Below are 21,796 nucleotides of genomic sequence, written 5' to 3'. Positions count from 1 at the left end.
CAGCTCACTGCAACCTCCGCCTCCTGGGTTCAAGCAATTCTCCTGCCTCAGCCTCCTGAGTAGCTGGGACTATAGGCGCCTGCCACCACGCCCAGCTAATTTTTGTACTTTTAGTAGAGACAGGGTTTCACCATGTTGGCCAGGATGGTCTTGAACTCCTGGCCTCAAGTGATCTGCCTGACTTGGCTGCCTAAAGTGCTGGTGATTACAGGTGTGAGCCACCATGCCCAGCTAATAGCTCATTACTTTTTGTTGGCTGAATCATATTTTATTGTATGGATAATGTTTATTCATTCACCTAGTGAAAGATATCTAGCTGCTTCCAAGTTTTGTCAATTATGAATAAAACTGCTATCAACACATGCGTGCAGGTTTTTGTGAAGACATAAGTTTTTAAATCATTTGGGCAACCAAGGAGCTGATTCCTAGATCATATGGTAAGAGTATGTTTAGTTTTGTAAGAGATTGCCAAATTGTCTTCCAAAGTGGTTGTTTACCATTTTGCTTTTTTTTTTTTTTTTTTTTTAAACCAGCAATGAATGAGAGTTCCCGGTGCTACACATCCTCGCCACATAGGTTGCACCATAGGTTGCACAGATAACCTCAGGATGTTGGAAAATAAGATGAGTGAGATATTTTTCAATTAAAAATTTCTTAATATTTACTTGAAAGAAAAACCTCCCCAAATAAAAGGAACTGTTTAAAATTACATGCATTATATCCCAAACTCATTGATCTATTCCAGTGCTTTATCAACTTACTCACTTTGTTGTGTGTTTATGGTCTTCAGAAGGCACTGTGACAAGCCATGGAGAATTCACCTCAGACTTGTTTGGTATTCTCCATGGCTTTGGCTCAGATCCCTAAGGACTGGGTGCAATGATCTAATTAACCATTTGCATTCCTGATTGTAATAATCCTATGATTTCCCTGCTGCCTCTATCCCTCATCCCACCCTCGCTCATTCACTTAAATTACCAATGTTCTTTATCCATGAGTAATATCAAACTTCACACTGTATAGTAGTGACAAGCTAATTACACAGTTATTAAGAGATAATATGGGAGTAGTAACATAAGTTATCATGTAATTACCTTTGTTTTTAGAAGCATTACCGTGTAATTAAAGCAAACCTGATATATTTTAGAGCAACTAACAGTACTAAACTCAATTCTCCCTGCACAAACTTTGTTCTTAGTCATTTCTGGGTCAATCTGGTTTTTCAATTCTTTGTTTATTTTCCATCTTTCTTAGCTATCTGTCCTTTAGTGATGATTTATATGCTGTCTTAAACCGGCCTGTTCAACTTACTTCCTATACCAGTGATTACCAGATATATGCTGCCACATTATATACGAGGCAGTCAACTTAAAGGTGCTACATTCTTTTTAAAGGTTTTATTTTCATTATCTCTAGCTGATTTAGGAAAGGAAATAAGATACAAATTATAACTTTGACTAATTTGAATCCTCAATTTACTAGACTCATGCCATGACTGCTTCGATACTACGTTTTTATTATAAGAAACAAAAGAAAGTAAAAACCTGGAATCTATCAGAAGTACCTGGATTCATTCCATCAACCAACAGCTATTGAATGTCTAGGTACTGGGCTTTGGGTGCACCAGAGGAGTCAAAGATGGATAAAACACAGTGTTTGTCCTTGAGGGTTTTATAGCTTTAGGAGAGAAAGCCACATATGCACTTTAAAAATAACATAACAGCTCAATTTGGGGACATTTACAAACGCATCTTGGAGAAGGTGACATGAACTGGGTGTTGAAGGAATAACATTTTGCAGAGATAGACATTATAAGCAGAAAAAAAAAGCCGTGCTGTTGACAGGACAAAGTTTATCTTGCAATATAGTCAAAGGTCAGCTGAGTTGGGGACACACCAGGAAAGACAAAATGGGGACATATTGTCAAGGATCTTGTATGATGTGATACGGACTTTTTTTGAGACGGGGTCTCATTCTATCACCCAGGTTGGAGAATAGTGGCGTGATCTCAGCTCACTGCAACCTCTGCCTTCCAGGCTCAAGCAATCCTCCCACCTCAGCCTCCTGAGTAGCTCGGACCACAGGTGTGTGCCACCATGCCTGGCTAATTTTTTGTATTCTTGGTAGAGATGGGGTTTTCCCATGTTGCCCAGGCTGGTCACAAACTCCTGAGGTCAAGCGATCCACCCATCTCAGCTTCCCAAAGTGCTGGGATTACAGGTGTGAGCCACCACACCCAGCCTGATTTGGATTTTATACTATAATAAATAGAGAGCCAACAAAACTCTGATACAGGGGAGGCATATTACATTGCTTTTGGGCAGCTAACCCTGGTAAAAGTGTGGAATATGAACTTACTAGGAAAGAGACTGCTTGCAGAGAGATCAAATGGGAATCTACTGCAAAATTCTTTCCAGAAATGGTTCTCAAAGTGTGTTCCCCGAACCAGCTGCTTCAGTATCACTTAAGTCCCATCACGGACCTACTAAATCAGAAACCCTGGGAGAGGGTCCAGCAATAGATCTTTTAACAAGTGTTCCAGATGATTCTGATGCACACTCAAGTTTGAGAACCACTATTCTGGGTGATAGATAGTAAGGGAAGAAGAAAAATAAGCAAGTTTGTTGATTTGATGTGGGTGTTGACAAAAGTTAAACAGCTGAGAACGATTGTGTGGCTTGAGGTAAACAAGCTGTGGAAAATGAAACATAGGTTATGTCCCAGGCTCAGTGCCTTCACTAGAGATTTTCACTGCCTCCGTTGTGGAGGAGCTACTTTTATCCCACTCACACCTATAAATGAGGGAATGGCAGCAAAGATCCTAGGTAGGACAGGGCAAGGTTCTATTATCTGCTGAATTAAATCCTTCCTACTGGACATTTTGGTGAACCAAATCCGTAAGTTTGAGAGTGTGATGTGTGTATTAGGGGACTTGAGAGTGATGTCAGCCATCAACTTGGAGATCTGCTAGATAACTTTTATATATCTTATGAAATCTTGACTGGAGCCTCTGACCTGTATGTTATTGCCTATTACAGCAGGAACCGTTGTTCAGGATTATGATCCTGAGAATAAATTTTTCATATCTGTACTATAACTACTTAGTACAATTGTTATTAAATACCACCTTCTTTCCTAACACATGTATTCTCTCCATAGCATGCTTTATTTTAAGTGACACTAAATGTAGTCTGATCAGTCTCTCTGTTTCTGGATTAGTCACGTACACACCCAGGCTGGAATGCAGTGGCACGATTGTGGCTCATTGTTGCCTTGACCTCCTGGGATCAGCAGATCCTCCCATCTCACCATCCTGAGTAACTGGGACTATGGATGTTTGCCACCAGTCTGGCTAATTTTTAATTTTTGATAGAGATAGGGGTCTCACTATATTGCTCTGGTTGGTCTTGAACTCCTGGGCTCAAGTTATTGTCTCACCTCAGCCTCCCAAAGTGCTGGGATTATAGGCGTAAGCCACTGCACCTGGCCTAGCATGGGTTACTCTTAAACCAAGTTGACCTGATCCTCAAGTATGGCCTACTTTATTTCCTGACTCATTCTAACCCCTTCTTATAATATAACTCAATAACCAAATTCCTAGAAATATTGACTAAATGGTCTTTGCTTGATGGTAGGGGCAAATCGGTTTGCAGCTGTACATGTGATTGATATATTCATTTATTTAACTAATATTTACTAAGTGCTCTATGCCAGGCACTGTGCTGGGTCCTGGGGATATGCTGGTGAATAAGACACATAAAGTTCCTGTTCTCCTGAAACATACATTGTAATGGGGGAGATAAACAAAAACAAGTAAACAAATAAATAAGACAATTCCAGAGTGTTAAGTGCTACTATGAAAAAGAACTGGGTAACAGGAGAGAATAATAGTCAAGGGACCCATTTTAGATAGGATGATTAGAGAAGAGTTGACTTTTAACGAGTAGGGGAGGAACATTCTAGGCAAAGTAAACTCCACTGTACAAAGTGTCTAAGGCCTGAAAGAAGACTGACAGTATAGCTACAGCATGCAGGCAAAGGTGAAAATGGAATGAAATAAAGATACAAGCATAGCAGATCGTATAGATTCTTTTACATCACCATAGGAGCTTGGATTTTTAGGCTAAGTGTAGTGAGAAGCAACAGCAAGGTTGTAAGCAGGGGAGTGAAATAATTCAACTTCTTCCTAAAGTGATTATTTTGGCTGCTGTATAGAAAATGGAATGAAGTTCCAGAAAGAGTGAAGGCACAGACATCAGTTAGGAAACTACTACAGTAAGTGGAAAACAGGCCTAAGCTAAAGTCATGACAAAGAAATACAAGTGGACAAATTTGAGATACATCCTTAAAATGGAATCAAAAGAACTCACTGATGGTTTGGAGAAAGGGAATGGAAGGACTCAGGAAGGACGTCTAGGTTTCTAGCTTGAGATACAAGCTGTTTGATGTTCCGTGTATTGTATGATAGATGGATCACGTTGTAGGGAACATTTTCAGAACTATAAATATGGGAAGAAGGTAGTAGACAAGGCATGCTAGCACAATGTTTACAGAGCCCATCCACGTATTACCCTTTTAAGAAAATCACTTCCAGCACTGTGGAATGTTTTGTGCACATAAATTCAACCCTTACTATTAAATGGACCAAAGCGTAGGCATCTCGTTCAAGGGCAAACAACTTATGGTTCTCCTAGTGTCCTACTTATGACATTGTATAAAAAGTGAATTGAGTTAATAACCCCATGTTCTCTTTTAGGAGCCAGAATGGAAAACAAAGGCTGGGAAGCTGACTGTGAGACAGGAAGATGCAGATACGTAATGCAGCTCAGTAGCATTAATTAGTGAAGCACTGGAGTGAAGATCCAGTATCCGCTGCTGAGGTCTCTAGAACTGACTTGAACCTACAATCACCATCTGGCTATACTCTCAGTGAAAACTTGTCATTCTGGCTCTTGCTTCAGACTTCTTTGAGACCCCTCTTATAATACGTAACACTTAATGAATCCTTATTATGTATCAGGTGTTGTGCTTTATATATATTACTTCATTTAACTTTCATAATAACCCAAATGAGATAGGTACTCATTATCTTCATTTTTATAAATGAGGAAACTGAGGCTTAGAGATACTAAGTAACGACCGGGCGGGGTGGCTGACGCTTGTAATCCCAGCACTTTGGGAGGATGAGGCGGGAGGATCATGAGGTCAGGATATAGAGACCATCCTGGCCAACGTGGCAAAACCCTGTCTCTACTAAAATACAAAAAATTAGTTGGGTGTGGTGTCCCATGCCTGTAGTCACCAGCTACTTGGGAGGCTGAGGCAGGGGAATCGCTTGAACCCAGGAGGTGGAGGTTGCAGTGAGCCAAGATCGTGCCACTGCACTCCAGCCTGGTGAGAGAGCAAGAGTCCATCTAAAAAAACCCCCCAAAAACAAAAAAAATCAACAAACAAACAAAAAAGAGAAGTAACTTGTCCATAGTCTCTCTCATAGTCTGTGCTGCTATAACAGAATACTTGAGACTGGGTAATATATAAAGAGCAGAAATTTATTGTCTCACAATTATGGCAGCTTTGAAATTCAAGATCAAGCTGTTGGCATTTGGTAACTTGTGAGGGTGGAAGGGTAAACCAGAGTGGAAGAGCAAGCTAGCCAAATGCTGCACGAAGCCTCTTTTATAAGGGCCTTAATCCCATTAATGAGAGAGGAGCCATCATGGCCTAATCACCTCTTAAAGTCCCCACCTCTTAATGCTATTACATTGACAATGCTAGAATTTTATAGGGGACACATTCAAACCACACCAGTCCCACAACTAGTTAATGGTGGTACCAGACTTAAAACCACATCTTTTGATCCAATGTCTTAACCACTATGTTATAATATCTTCCTTACAAAAAAAAAATTCTTTAACCTGAACTAGGTGAAACGGGTTTATGCTCCTTTTGACTGAAGGAATCAGAGGAAACAGTGCCTTGAAGTTCAAATATGGCTGCCCTACTATATCCTGTCCCTCCCCATCCAACAAGCTGTCTCACATGCTGTCATTCTCAAGAAAATTGCAGAATAAAATAAATTACTGTACTATGGGCATTTTGAGATGCACATAAAAATGATATAATCATAAATCCATATTCTTTATGTTTTCTATTTTTGAATACCTTAATATGGAAGAATGATCTAAATACAACTGTGAAAAGTCAATTTCTTCTACCTTTTGAAAAATTAGAAGAGCAAGTTCTAGAGGTGCCCTCTTATGGAACAATGTTTTACAACCTGCTACTTTGTGGCTTAAAGATTCAATTCAGGGTAGAATTTGGCTTAGAACTACATGCACAGATAAACATGTGACATAGCATTTCAAAGACAAAGAAAACCCAACATCTTTTGCTGTTCTTTCAGACAGAGTCTGTTACCCTTAGGCTTTAGAACTGGTTATTCCAGAGATATCATAATTTTTATTAGTCATTTAGACAGGCCGAGGCAGTAGTGCAAGAAGACATAAAAAGTTTACCATAAAGCACTAAATGAATTATTACAGATATGGGAAGATGTACTTCAAATATGATGGTCAAACTTATTTTTCATTTTTGTTTGACTGTAGCATCATGAGAGAAGGTCAAACTTATTTTTAATAAATTTCCAGTTTTCTGTTCATTATTCTAGGTGGGAGATTTTTTTCAATTGTGATTTGTTTTTCTAGACATTTGCAGAGGTCAGGTAGTGTTCATATGAATGCTTTTCATGAAGCTCAGTAGCTAATGCAGTTCCTACAGAAGGTAAGCAACTCCTTACTCTGATGTTTGCCTTTTGCACAATGTGCATCGACTTTTATTGCTAAGACAATGACTAACTTAAAGCAAGCTAGAATACTTTAGAATCTGCTTTAATCAAGGTATTTAGAAATAAGGGTGGCATTGACAGTTTTATGTGTTTAGATCACGTTGTGTTACAAAAACATTTAAGTGTAATAAAGATGCAAACTTGATTTTTCTACAAAGACATGTTTTATTTTTATTTTTTGAAATGGGGCTTCGTTTTGTCACTCAGACTGGAGTGCAGTGGTGTGATCACGGCTCACTGCAGCCTTGACCTCCTGAGCTCAAGCGATCCTCCCACTTTGGCCTCCTGAGTAGCTGGAACTACAGGTGTGCACAACCATGCCCGGCTAATTTTTTAATTTTTTTTTTTTTTTTGAGGCGGAGTCTGGCTCTCTTGCCCAGGCTGGAGTGCAGTGGCCGGATCTCAGCTCACTGCAAGCTCCGCCTCCTGGGTTCACGCCATTCTCCTGCCTCAGCCTCCCGAGTACCTGGGACTACAGGCACCCGCCACCTCGCCCAGCTAGTTTTTTGTATTTTTAGTAGAGACGGGGTTTCACTATGTTGCCCAGACTCATTTTGAACTCTTAGGCTCACGTGATCTTCCCGCCTTGGCCTCCCAAAGTGCTGAGCTTACAGGTATGAACCACTGCGCCTGGCTTAAATTATTTTATAATTGCCTTACTACTTCTTTTGATTTTTTAGAAAAAAACATCATGCATTTATTCTGCTAGTATAAGTATATATCACTGTATCTTTACATTGGTTTTGGTTCTAATTGTGTTCTAGTGGTAGCCTAATTATCAGAGTGAGAAAAAGTCTGAAAAACCCTTAGCCATTAAATTCATATATTTAACAAGTCACAACCTTGATATCTTGATCTACCTGGAAATACCATTAAAAGTGCTTGGCTATTAATACTAGGGAAAGTTTTAATAAAAGCTAATTAAGCTACAAAACTCCCAAGTGGTTAACTGATTTTAGGGGCTAAATTTCTGGTACTTCTAATTATCCTCTGATGGCTTTACTTAGTGTTTCACAACCATGACAGATGACAATGAAAAACTGCAGTGAAATTCATCCACCCTGACACTGTGCTAAGAACTGGCTTCTCACTCTCCAAGTAAAATCAATACTCTGTTTGAGTAAACACGTTTACAGCTTTATTAGGATGTCTTGCTTGTTCTGTAACAGCTACTTGAAGCTGTGGTAACAAATCGACTCAATTCAGTTAAATCTAGAGAGCTGGGTAAGAGGCTCATCGATAAGGTTGTTATAAAAATAAACTGCAGGAGATCAGAAAGCTGGAGCAAACAGTCTGGTAAATGTCAATATTTTCCCTTACAGAGGACGACAAAACCAGTGAGATCATGTAGAAAGTCTTTTATCCCCCTTAAAAATGTTACTTGTTTCAATTGAATAATGCATTTCCACTTTTTGTGCACAGCTCTTCTGAACGAAATTTTCACTTCCTAATTCCCATGTGCATCTAGAACAGCAGGTTGATAGAAATACTTGGTCTTTTTCATGTCATTTCAGATTCTTTATTTCCCTCATATTTAGAGACATATTTTGGTCTACACTGACTTTACAAAACGACCCTATCCAAGTTATCTGGAATACCTGTGGTGGTTCAGTCTTACCTTCTATTAATGAAACAAAATTTTTGTCATCTACATTTGGGAGGACATTTCAATGCAATGTTCACCCTGGATATAATATCTGTAAGACTGATGTTGTACATTCAAAATGAGGCCTTCAATGTTTTTACATTGAACAAGAGCACATCGTATTGACTTCAAATAGGTTGCACAACCTCCTGACTGGTGGTAGTACATATAAAATGTCTGCTGCCTGTTAGGAGCAAGCCTTCAGAGTGGGTATAGCTCTACCAAACAAGGACTCATAACCCTTCACTTACTTAGATGTTCACAGGTTGCTCAAAGAACTTACATCTGGCAGGAAATTCCCACTTCAATTTGGCTAGCTTAAAATATCCAGATGTGACAAAGTAATGGTTTCCCCTTGCTGAAAAGTGCTCAGATGTAAACTTTTTGTATTTTCTACATAGTCTAGTTAGTAAAATTTTGTTTTGACTTCATATTGACTACCAATTAGTCCTGAACTCAAACAACAACTTGTGACCCAAATTTTAGAAAACTGATTTTTCAGGGAAAATAATAAACATTAAATTTTGAAATAACTGAAAAAGCTACTGTGCCTGCCAGGGTAAGGTCTGACCTAGCAGATATTTGCATAATGAAAACCAGGCTGGGCGCAGTGGCTCATGCCTGTAATCTCAGCACTTTGGGAGGCCAAGGCAGGTGGATCATCTGAGGTCAGGAGTTCGAGACCATTCTGGCCAATATGACAAAACCCTGTCTCTACTAAAAATACAAAAATTGGCCAGGTATGGTGGTGCACACCTGTAGTCCCAGCTACTCGGGAGGCTGAGGCTGGAGAATCGCTCGAACCTGGGAGGCAGAGGTTGCAGTGAGCTGAGATTACACCACTACACTCCATCCTGGGCGACACAGCAAGACTCCGTCTCAAAAAAAAAAAAAAGAAAACCAAAGCTTAAGTGGTGTCAGATGGTGTTAATTGTTGACACGTACAGGAAGTCAATTTAGAGCAAAGTTTCCTTTCAGATAGTTCAGCACAACACACCCTCCCACATAAAGTGAGCAACTGAAAAGCAATGTGTAATATACAGGCAAGTGGTCAGTACAGTAGCTATAAGAAAGAATAACTTTATTGTCCTATAGCTACAGCTATGAGAATAACTTCTTACTCCTTCTTTGTAGTGGCTAAAAATGGAAACTTACTGAGTTCTGTTAACATGGTATGGGACACTGTATTTGAATTAAAAACAAAACCAAAAGTCCTTCAATTAAAAAATGACCTTAATTTTGGAAGAAAGCTCTTGAAGAGTACTGCTAAGAGGTATTTTGTACTCATATAGGTAAGATGCCCTTTCACCCCAATCCCTTTCAAAACACTGCTTTAAAAGTCATTCTTCTTCATGGAACATAGATGTACAACACTGAGTCAGAATTTGATTTTAAAGCTAATGTGTGATCTTTTGACGTGGTTCCCAAAATAAAAGTTTAGCATATACTTCTGTTTAAAGTCAAACATCAAGACAAAAAAAGAAAACAAAACAAAAAACCCCTCCTTCTATGCATTTGGGATATTGACTCTTGACCTATGTATTTCCAAGAGGACTAAATAACAGACGGCTTAACTGAAAACTTTTTTTTTTTGAGATGGGAGTCTCACTCTGTTGCCCAGGCTGGAGTGCAGCGGCACGATCCTGGGTCACTGCAACCTCTGCCTCCCAGGTTCAAGCAATTCTCCCGTCTCAGCCTCTCGAGTAGCTGGGATTACAGGTGTCTACCATCACGCTCGGCTAATTTTTTTGTATTTTTAGTAGAGGTGGGGTTTCATCATGTTGTGTTGGCCGGGCTGGTCTCGAACTCCTGACCTCAAGTGATTTGCCCACCTCGGCCTCTTAAAGTGCTGGGATTATAGGCATGAGCCACCACGCTCAGCTTTAACTGACAACTTTCATTTGGATTATGAACATAAGTAACTGCTGTGTCATAAATTCAGTAATCTGGCTTCTAGTCTCGTATTTGCAATTAACTCCCTTGGACAACTCATTTTTTACCTTTCTTTGGGCCTTACTTGCTTCATTCATCAAATGGGGGCTTTTGAATAGATCATGGTTTTCCTACCTGACATCATGAGTCACCAAATAAAATGTGGATAGGGACAAATGGGAGTTTGTTTAATCTCATTTCATTCTTTCTTAAAAACTTTTTAATTTTTATTTTTTGTGGGTTCATTTCATTCTGATTCAGGTAAGACTTCATTTGAAAAGAGTTTCACTACTGGAAATTGTTTGAAAACCAGAAAATATGATTTTTAAAAATTTTCCTTTCAGCGCGAACACTCTAAACAATATAGTTAAGAACAAAAGATTCATTGGGGCAAAGTAATAGCTGCTGGGATAAGATGATGGTAACATTGTTTATGTGAAGCTGTGCTTATGCCCTAATTCATAAGCAAGATAACTTTGTTATTTAATTTTGTTATTATTTAACTCAATTCAAAAATCTGCATTTGATCAACTAAAAATTTATCATAGCAGGATGGTTCTAAAATTTTAAGAGCATTTGATGACAGAAATCAGTTTTTAATTTGCCATTTACTTTGTGGGTGAGAAATAAATCTAAACTCTATAAAATGTCAATGTTAATTGGATAATTTAAATGAAAAATAAATTAAAAGACTGTGTTTATACCCCTGGTTTCAGAACTTACATATCTGAAGAGAGAGTAGCTGTTAATTTGACAATCATGCTGCTAATTTTGTTTTATTCAGACCTCTGCTGATAAGTAGCCTTAAAACATCAGAGGTTACGTTTCATATAAATTATCATATAGTTTGAAATGCTGTGTCTGATGACTTCTTTACCACAGTGAAGATTTCTGCTAGGTACTAAGGCTGGCTAGGCTCTGCATCAGTGCTACACACATGATTTTATTTATTTAAAGATTACATTAATTACAAAGCCAATAAGGGCACATTGTAAAAAAAAATTCAGACATAGAGTGGAAAGTGATTATTTCATTCATCCACCTCCAAGTAGATCCACTGTTAGCTGTTTGGAGTGTTTCTTCTTGGAACTTTTATATGCTTTTATAAGTATACATTCAACATACACACGTAAGACCATTTTTAACAAAATACAAGTCACATCATATTATACTTATTGCTCTGTACTCATCTGTCAACAGCAAGTATAGAACTTACAGTTCTATACTTGTATTCTTTACTTTTTATTTTATTTTGTTTTTTGGGATGGAGTCTTGCTCTGTCGCCCAGGCTAAAGTGTAGTGGCACCATCCCAGCTCACTGCAACTTCCACCTCCCGGGTTCAAGCGATTCTCTAGCCTCAGCCTCCCGAGTAGCTGGGATTATAGGCACCCATCACCACACCTTGGTAATTTTTGTATTTTAGTAGAGATGGGATTTCACCATGTTGGTCAGGCTGGTCTCGAACTCCTGACCTCAAGTGATCCACCTGCCTTAGCCTCCCAAAGAGCTGGGATTACAGGCATGAGCCACTGTGTCTGGCCTACACTCGTCTTCTTTATATGAAGAAATGGGCCAGATATTAGAAGAACCCAACATGAACAGCATTCAAGTCATCACTAATCTTTTAGTGGCATAAAGAAAAAAAACTGGCCAAATAATTTTGTAGAATTTATGAAAAAATATGGTTGATCAGTGAATCCCAGACTTTGGGATTTCACAGAACATTGAAACTTGTCCAAAAGATTTTAGGGATAAACACAGAGCTGGCAGACTTTAATTCTGCTAGATAAGAACATTTTTTAAAAATCCAGGCCGGACACAGTGGCTCATGCCTGTAATCTCAGCACTTTGGGAGGCCAAGGTGGGTGGATCACGAGGTCAGGAGTCCAAGACCAGCCTGGCCCACATGGTGAAACCCTGTCTCTACTAAAAAAATAAGCCGGGCGTGATGGCAGGCGCCTATAATCCCAGCTACTTGGGAGGCTGAGGCAGGAGAATTGCTTGAACCCGGGAGGTGGAGGTTGCAGTGAGCTGAGATTGCACCACTGCACTCCAGCCTGAGTGACAGAGCGGAGACTCAGTCTCAAAAAAAAAAAAAAAAAAAAAAAAAAAAAAAAAAAAAAAAAATCCACTATTACCAACATTATTCATAAAAAAAGAAAATATAACTCCCTCAAAGTAGGAAGGGCAAGATTTAAAACTGAATATATTTAGCTTTACAGAAGTTTACTTTCTTGCCCCTGCCTTTTTACATTTTGATATTGACTGATGAAAACTCTTATGTCATAGGCTGGTACCAGTCTACAGACCAGTGTTTATAAACCCACTTTGGCTATTTCTCCTCCTTTAGAGAGGAAGGTAAGATGATGTAGTAATAAAAGGGAGTATAGCAAAATGGCTAGGGCTAAGAACTTTGAGGCCAAATTTTGAGTTTGAATCTTAACTTTCAATATGACCTTGGGCAAATTACTTAATCTCTCAACACTCTAAGGCCAGAGGAACTGTCCAGGTAAGCACAGGCCCAGCTGTCAACCCACAGATTTGTGGAGCTAAATAAATGAGTTGTTATTATAGGTAACTAGGTTTTGAAAGTTGTTAGTTATGCAGTAAAAGCTAACTGATACATGTTGGATGTGTCAGACAGATATGAGAGGTAAAACTGACCAGATTCATGTAATAGCAGCTGAGAGAATTATATGATTCAAATTACTTCTAATTGGCTCACCAATATTCTAGGTCAGGGAACTAACACACATATATTTTGTTATGTCACAATTCTGTTTAAGAAAATGAATTTCAGAAATTTTACTTATGACATTTCCTGTGGACCTCTGCAACTAAATAAAAATTTCCATATCAACATCATTTTCTTAGAATACATATTTCTCAAAAATCATCAAATATAAGAAACCTAAGGTTCACATCTGAGCTTTAGAGTGTGACAGCCTACATGGTTCAGACTGTTTGTGTCTTATCCACATTCCCAGAAGATAAAGTCCTTTCAATTCCATTATCTATTTACAATTGCTTCTAGATGGAAGTCATTCAGGATATTAGGTCTTTGAGGGAACATTTGTGTTGATGAGAAATTACAGGCTTCACTCTAAAATCATCCTGTATTTCACATGAACTAAAGTGATTTCTCTCTCTCTTTTTTAAAATCAGGGCTGGAGAGGATAATCTTTACATTTTTTAACTAACGAAGGCTCAAATAATCATAGACAGTGTTTATGAAATTTGGTGCTGGTCTAGCTTCAGCTTGACTAAGACTCTGGAGGTATAACACTAGTGTAGCATGTAATAAAGCATCCTATCACTGTGCAAGGGCATAGCTCTCTCTTCCTTTCTCTTGCATGAACTTGAACTACTATCTGTGGTGAATGTTTCATATCTTTTTTCTTTTTCTTTTTTTTGTAGAGACAGGGTCTCCCCCTGTTGCCCAGACTGTAGTGCAGTGGCGTGACCTCAGCTCACTGTAGCCTCAACTTTCTGGGCTCAAGTGATCCTCTCACCTCAGCCTCTTGAGTAGTTGGGACTACAGGCACATGCCACCCTGCTTGGCTATTTATTTATTTATTTATTTATTTATTTATTTATTTATTTATTTTTGTAGAGACTGGGATCTCACTGTACTGTCCAGGCTGGTCTTGAAATCCTAGCCTCATGTGATCCTCTTGCTTTTGTCTCCCAAAGTGTTGGGATTACAGGTGTGAGCCACCACGCCTGGCCTGTTTCATATTCCTAATGACCAAGCCAATTCCACAGTTCATTTGATGGTTTTAAGAAAAATTTCTGCTCAAGAAATAAAACAGAGAAGATGTCCCATTAGAGCAGAAAGACAAGAAAAAGAGTTGTTAACATCGGGTTGTTTAGCAGTGGGGAGCTGTCATCTTGGTCACCATCAAGTAAATCCTCAGCAGACGTGGGTCATATGAAGGTTTTGGTTTTTGAGTGAAGAAGTGTGAGAAACGATATATTCAACAGTTACCAAGTTGTCTTCTAGTCTTGCTGAGATGGAGAGCAAAGGAAGCGTGTAGTGAAAAAAAAAAAAAAAAAAATCCCAAGAATTCTGCACCACTTCTATGCATAACACAATGAAGCAGCAATTAAGAAGAATGGGGGAGGAAGCTATAAATGTTTGGGACCAAAAAACAAGGTGAGGATAGAAAATATGAAGATAATTAGGGAGTCTTTATGGTCCTCAGAAGTATAGATAGGTGCCACATGAAGAGGAAGTGGCATCCTTGTTCTGAAAACAACTCTTTAAAAATTTTTTTAAACCAATGTTCTTTTCTAAACATGAATTAGAGAATGAAATTGTTTTTTGTTTGTTTTTGAGACAAGGTCTCACTCTGTCACCCAGTCTGGAGTGCAGGGGTGCAATCACAGTGCACTGCAGCCTCGACTTCCCAGGCTCCAGCAATCCTCCCACCTCAGCCTCCTGAGTAGCTGGAACCACAGGCTCATGCCACCATGCCCAGCTAATTTTTTTATTTTTGGTAGAAATGGGGTCTTGCCACGTTGTCCAGGCTCGTCTTGAACTGCTGAGCTCAAGCTATTCACCTGCCTTGGCCTCCCAAAGTGCTGGAATTACAGGTGTGAGCCACTGCTCCCAGCCTAGAGAATATAATTAGTGTTCCTTTTTATTAGATGGGAAACAGGAGAATTATTTGCATTGTGATTGCTAAGTGGTTTTCAGAGTCATTTGCATATTATAGGTAATATTTTTAAGGGTAATACATTTTCCCTGCTGAAGGTGTTGTGAGGATTTTTAAAATAAAGAGTATTCTGGCTGGGGGTGGTGGCTCATGTCTGTAATCCCAAATGAACTGTCATTTTAATGAAATGTAATCCAGCACTTTGGGAGTCCTAGGCAGGAGGACTGCTTGAGGCCAAGAGTTCAACCAGACTAGGTAACAGAGTGAGACTCTGTCTCTACGAAAAATTAAAAAAAAACCCTGTAGTCCCAGCTACTCGGGAGACTGAGGTGGGAGGATGGCTTGAGCCCAGGAGTTTGAGGCTGCAGTGAGCTATGATTGTGCTATTGCACTTCAGCCTAGGTGACAGAGTGAGACCCCATCTCCCCCTCCAAAAAATGTATTATGAGGCAGCACAATTACTTTATTATCATTCCAAATAAAATATTCTGGCTAGGTGCAGTGGCTCATGCCTGTAAATCCCAGGACTTTGGGAGGCTGAGACAGGTGGATCACCTTAGGTCAGGAGTTCAAGACCAGCCTGGTTAACATGGCAAAACTCCATCTTTACTAAACATACAAAAATTAGCCAAGTGTGGTGGCAGATGCCTGTAATTCTAGTTATTTGGGAGGATGAGGTAGGAGAATTGCTTGAACCTGGGAGGCAGAGGTTGCAGTGAGTCAAGATTGTGTCACTGCACTCCAGTCTGGGTGGCAGAGCAAGACTCCATCTCAAAACAAAAACAAAAACAAAACAAAAAACCCAACAAAATAAAGTTCTCTAATCTATATGTGGCTCTTAACCATATTTAATGAAGGTTTTTTTTTTTTTAAATTCTAAGAATGTTGGTTCTTGGGTGAAGTCTAGTCTTTTATCTGAGAGTTGTATGTGTCTACACATCATCTGTCAAAGGTGTACTCACTTTCAGTCTAAAGATGATTTGTAGGTCCTGTCCATATTCCTACAGCTGCCATAAAACATATGACTAAATCATATTAGATTAACACAGGCTGGTATTGACAGCCCAGTGGGAACATATTGATTAGGTCCTTTTTCATGTTATTTGTTATGATTTTTCTTCTCAGTTTCATTTACCGGGAAGACACAGGGGAAGAGATTTCACTGGGAACAATGACAGTGCCTGTCACAAAATGTTCTCAATGTTTCCATTTGTTACTATGGCAGTGACAAAGAGGGTTCCAAATGAAAAGGCAGACCTGCTGTGACAAAGCACAGCAGGACAACAGGAAGAAATTTTCTCCTGACCTAGGAAATTAGGAAATCATCCTTAGAGATTATAGAATTGTCTCCATTTCCAAGAGTACAATCCTAGTACTTGGGCTTTTGAGGGAGAATGTGAAAAGATTAGTTCTATCAGGGCTGGCCGGTGACAAATAAAGAGCAAATATCACAAAGCGCTTAAGACCTCCAAACAGAACAAGGAGTGATGCTTGTAGAGGCTGGAGGGATTTGTTACTGTCACTAAACTCGTGAGATGGAACTATGAATTTAATTTAATTTAATTTATGTACATTTGGGTTACTCATTTTTAAATTATACATGAAAATCCATGATGTAGTCATATATCTTTTTAGCTGGCTAAAGGAACACATGGCACTCTGCTACTGATATAGATAATTAGCACATGGTAGCTGGAGTGATACTTTATCCAAAATCTGAAATTTATGCAAAGAAAATTATTGTCCTTCAGAGAGTTAAATTACCACAAAGTGGACTAAAATATAGATATGCAAAGTCACAAAAGACAGAAATACTCTTAGGCCAGCAAAACTTGAAAGTTACAGGATGAATATATTAACCATCCAAAGATAGAATGTGTCAATCAGAAAGAAGATATGTTAATTGGGCAACGAAGCAAAGAAAAATAAACTACATAGTAAATGTAAAAGTTGCCACTGCCTGAGATTCATTTCCAAGGTGGAAGTAGTCAGCGCCTATTATTTAATTAATTAATTAATTAATTTTTTTGAGACAAGGTCTCACTCTGTCACCCAGACTGGAGTGCAGTAGTAAGATCTTGGCTCACTGCAACCTCTGCCTCCTGGGTTCAAGTGATTCTCCTGCCTCAGCCACCCAAGTTGCTAGGACTTCAGGCATGCAACGCCAAGCCTGGCTAATTTTTCTATTTTTAGTAGAGATGGGGTTTCGCCATGTTGGCCAGGCTGGTCTCAAACTTCTGGCCTCAAGTGATCCACCTGCTTTGGCCTCCCAAAGTGCTGGGATTACGGGCATGAGCCACCACACCTGGCTGATTTAATACTTACATTTAAGTCTTTGATCTATTTTGTTAATTTTTCCATATGGGCAGGGCCTCAGCCTCCCGAGTAGCTGGGACTACAAGTGCATGTTACCTTGCCTGGCTAATTTTTTGTATTTTCAGTAGAGACAGAGTTTCGCCATGTTGGCCAGGCTGGCCTCAAATTCCTGGCCTCAAGTGACCTGCCTGCCTTGGCCTCTCAAAGTGCTAGGATTTCAGGTGTGAGTCACTGTGTGGAGCCAACAGCTGTTGTTTCTAATCCCAGTAGAAAGGCTCTTGCTGGTGTGAAAAGGGAGCAGGGGGTTTTAACCAATGGATCTTTTAGTATTTCCAACTAACAAGACCATTTCTGTTGTAAGATGGATGCATCAGGTTGTTAGATGGGTGCTATTGATAGGGACAGGAGGCAGGCAAATTCTGGGCAGAAGAGGGTGGGTCTCTGGTGAGGGCCCCACCCTAAAGCCAAAAAGCCTAATACCACGGCCCAAAGTGAGAACTTACATCCTTGTTTTCCTGCTCAAATGTTGCCTTTTCCAAAACTACCCACGGCCACCCCACCCACAATCTTGTGCCCATAAAAAACCCAGGCTCAGCCGACAGAGAAAGGAGAAGAGGAGAAGCAGCTAGATGTTGGAGACCACGATTGGACACTGGAGAGAAGCGGCTTGACTTCAGAGGGACAGCTTGATGGCATAGCTTTGGAGAGGAGTCTGGCTGGGGACGACCGGACTCCAGGGGATTATCTTCCTAATCCATCCCCCTTTCAGCTCCCCTTCCTGCTGAGAGCCACTTTCGTCGGCAATAAAATCCCCTGCATTTACCATCTCCAATTCGTTTGTGTGACCCCATTTATCCTGGATGCCAGACAAGAACTCAGGTGCCAAGAACTCAGCCCTTTGTGGGTGCAAAGGGCTGTCACACTGGTGACAAAGGAGGGTCACTCCACTGAGCTGTTAACGCTTAAGCTGTCTACGGACAGCAAAGCTAAAAGGGCACTGTAGCGCTTCCTCTGGGGAACCAGAGGTCAAGGGCACCTTCCCTTAGACGCTGCCACTGGGCTGGTATGGCGTTCGCTCTTACCAGTGCCCAGAAGTGCTTGGCCCAGCTCCTGCACCTGCTCACCTGTGCTCCCCCTCCTGTGAGGGGTGGAGCAGTGAGTGAGTGAAGTTCCCTCCTGTTGGCATCAAAGTGGCCAGCTAGTTCCAGTGCCCACACACCGCAGTTACTGCCTGAGAAGGGCTTAGGGAAATATCTTGCTTCACTATTAAACAGCTGATTCATATAACTCTCTTATTTGGAGTCCATGCTAACCAAGCAAGTTTATCATCTGGCTTTCTGTATCTCTGTAGCGCAATCGATGCTACAGCTTAGCAACAAGCTCTTGGTTCAAACTCACCAGGGACTACAGTTCTTGGATTCTCTTCCCTTTCAGTTTTTCTTTCTTTTCCTCAACAATCTTACCTTAGAGTCCTCAGAACCCTGTCAGATTACAAAAGATCCTCTTTAATAAGTGAAGTCATCTACTCAGATAACAGGAAGATTCTCTGGCAAAACCAGCTTTTGTCAGGAAGGCTGGTCTGCGATTCTCAGTTATAATGGTGAGATTTACATAAATGTTTAGAGAAGCAGTATTAGTGTGGTCAGTAAAAGCCCTGACTTTGGAGACAGACTTTCTGGGTTTGAATCCTGGCTCTGCTACTCTCTAGCCATGAGACTATGGGCACATTATCTCACCTTTCTTTGTCTCTGTTTTTTTTCATCAGTAAAATAGGGGTAAAAATAATCTACTCCAAGAAGCTTTTATGAACACTAAATTAGTTAATATATATAAAGTATTTAAGATATTGGTTGGTTAGTAGGTACTGTATAAAGGTTATCTATTGCTGTTACTTTGTAGCTTGACTCACATTTGACAGAATGTGCTAAAGATGGCATAAGTATTCCATTAATAAACTGACATTAGGATTTTCATCTAATTGCATGACCCAGTGTTTTGGGATCTGATTACCCTGGGAACTGAGTAGGTTCAAAGTGAGAAAATTGGCTATCTAATTGTATTACCAGTAAAGTCCTGCCTAGTTTCTACCTGCCTTCCACTTTCTCTATTCTGATTCCAACAATGTGTAGTGAAATCTAGTGTCTGGAGCTTTGAAATGCTAGAAATGAATAAAGTGAGGAAGCTGCCCATGAGTAAAAAAGGGTTTGGCAAACTATAGTCTGTAGGCCAACACTGGCCTATGGCATGTTTTTGTACAGCTAGAGAGCTAGGAAAGGTTTTTACATATTAAAAGTGCTATTAAAAAAAAACAAAAAACAAAAAACAAAGCAAAACACAAGCAAGCAAACAAAGATATGCAATACAGCCTGTATATGACTTGCAAAGCCTAAAATAGTCACCATTTGGCCTTTTACAAAAAAAAAAAAAAAAAAGATTGTGGATCCCTGTTCTATACTCTTTTTCTGTTTTACGTACCTAACTATACCCCAACAATAAATATAATGAAGTAGGATAAAAAGAGGCTGAAAAATCCTCTAACAAAAAATCCCAATTGCTTTGATGAAGTAATTTATCACTCTAACGACAATACAAATGGTAGCTAGCTGTTCCTACCTGAGTATCCTAAGAATGGCCTCTCCCTCCTCCAAAAAGTCTATATATTCTCACCTAGTATCGGTAGCATTACAGATAGGTGACTGTAACAGAATCTGCTGTTGTAGGGCTAGGACGCCTAGTAACTCAAGGCCAGAGGTAGTGGCTATTTAGGTCACCATCAAATCTATGATGGCCTCATTATGTGTCCTACTGAATGTCAAAGAAATACAAGACTTCATGTTTTAAAGATTTTAAAGTACTTAAGTAATGTACATACAGTGTATAAGTTTAAAAGTTTCTAGACTAAGATTCCTGGTTTGACCAATTTCTAACCAAGAAATCACTAGGATTTTCTTAATGTATTACAGAATATGGCTAAATTCAGAATAAAATATTTTTAGCCTACATACATCTATAGCTCTAAAGAGTAAAAAATAGGAAAATTGGCTGCTAAGTACTCTAATATTACCAATAATGAAGACTTTCCGAGCAAGAAAATAAAAAACACAATCATAACAGTGAAGTAGAATGTTGTCTGTGGTACAGCCTCTTTCCAAAGAATACAGGGCATGGGGCATCCTAATGGTTAATAGTTCATTTAAGACTGGGCATGACCAGCCTGCCCAACATGGCAAAACCCCATCTCCACTAAAAGTACAAAAATTAGCCAGGTGTGGTGGCGTGCGCCTGTGGTCCCAGCTGCTCAGGAGGCTGAGGCAGGAGAATCATTTGAACCGGGAGGCAGAGGTTGCAGTGAGCTGAGATTGCACACCAGCCTGGGAGACAGAGTGAGACTCCGTATCAAAAACAAACAAAAAACTGGGCATGAATAGTTTTAGAGAAAGAAAAATAAAAATTTATGTTGGTGAAAGACCATTAAAATAAAATATTAAGTTAAAACCATCACACAAACTTAAATAAGTTTCCCATGATTCAAATTATCCTCCAGAGAAAAAGGGACAATGATCAGCTCCACTTGCTTGCTTTTTTTTTTTTTTTAAATTAACCTGGTCTGACTGGGAAAGACCCCTTTGGGGTATCTTTGAGGAAGCTAAAGCTTTCTAGAGACTATAAACTAGCCTAATTAACTACACTTAACTAGAAGGAATTTAGACTTATCAAAAGAATTTTTGAATCAGATTTTAGATCAATCTAAGTCACTGAGCCAAAAATCTTCTATTGTCTTGATTTTATTTTTGAGTATTCATTACCAAAATCATTAGTTCATATAAAATTTGCCAGTTCTTATAGAGCCTAAAATAGGCAAAAATTGAACCCTTCCTAGTATAACAAACAACCACTATTGTGTTTGAAATAGATGTTTTAACCAAAGGATATCATCCAAAGACATCATCCTTAGTTATTAGCATACTGTTTAATATTCATCACAACTTGTTTTAAAGAACAAAAATGTGTTAACATTTAAGCCTGAAGGGCTATGAATATACTATATACTGTACTTGATGCAGCTTGTTTATGCAATTTTCTGACAGATACAATTAATCTTGTGAAAATGACTAGGGTATAGCACAGTAGCAAATTATCTTTTCCAAACACAATTTTTCCTGTGGTAAAACCCCTCTATAATACTGACAATGATAGAAGTATATAGAAAGAACTTCATAAGTGAATTACTTAAAAGAAGAAATTAAAAGTTATTAAATGAATAAATCGGCCGGGCGCGGTGGCTCAAGCCTGTAATCCCAGCACTTTGGGAGGCCGAGACGGGTGGATCACGAGGTCAGGAGATGGAGACCATCCTGGCTAACACGGTGAAACCCCGTCTCTACTAAAAATACAAAAAA

General features: G+C 39.4%; 1 protein-coding gene across 4 annotated transcripts in view; it reads right to left on the bottom strand.

Annotated features, from left to right (window-relative positions):
* The window catches only part of ADK (adenosine kinase), a 636,511-nt gene that overhangs the window by 15,880 nt on the left and 598,835 nt on the right, over positions 1 to 21,796 (bottom strand). The window lies entirely within an intron of this gene.

Source organism: Mandrillus leucophaeus, unplaced genomic scaffold, assembly GCF_000951045.1.
Source record: "Mandrillus leucophaeus isolate KB7577 unplaced genomic scaffold, Mleu.le_1.0 Scaffold39, whole genome shotgun sequence".
Taxonomy (NCBI): domain Eukaryota; kingdom Metazoa; phylum Chordata; class Mammalia; order Primates; family Cercopithecidae; genus Mandrillus; species Mandrillus leucophaeus.
Note: the sequence above shows the minus strand (reverse complement) of the source record. Positions and strands in the feature narration are given on the sequence as shown.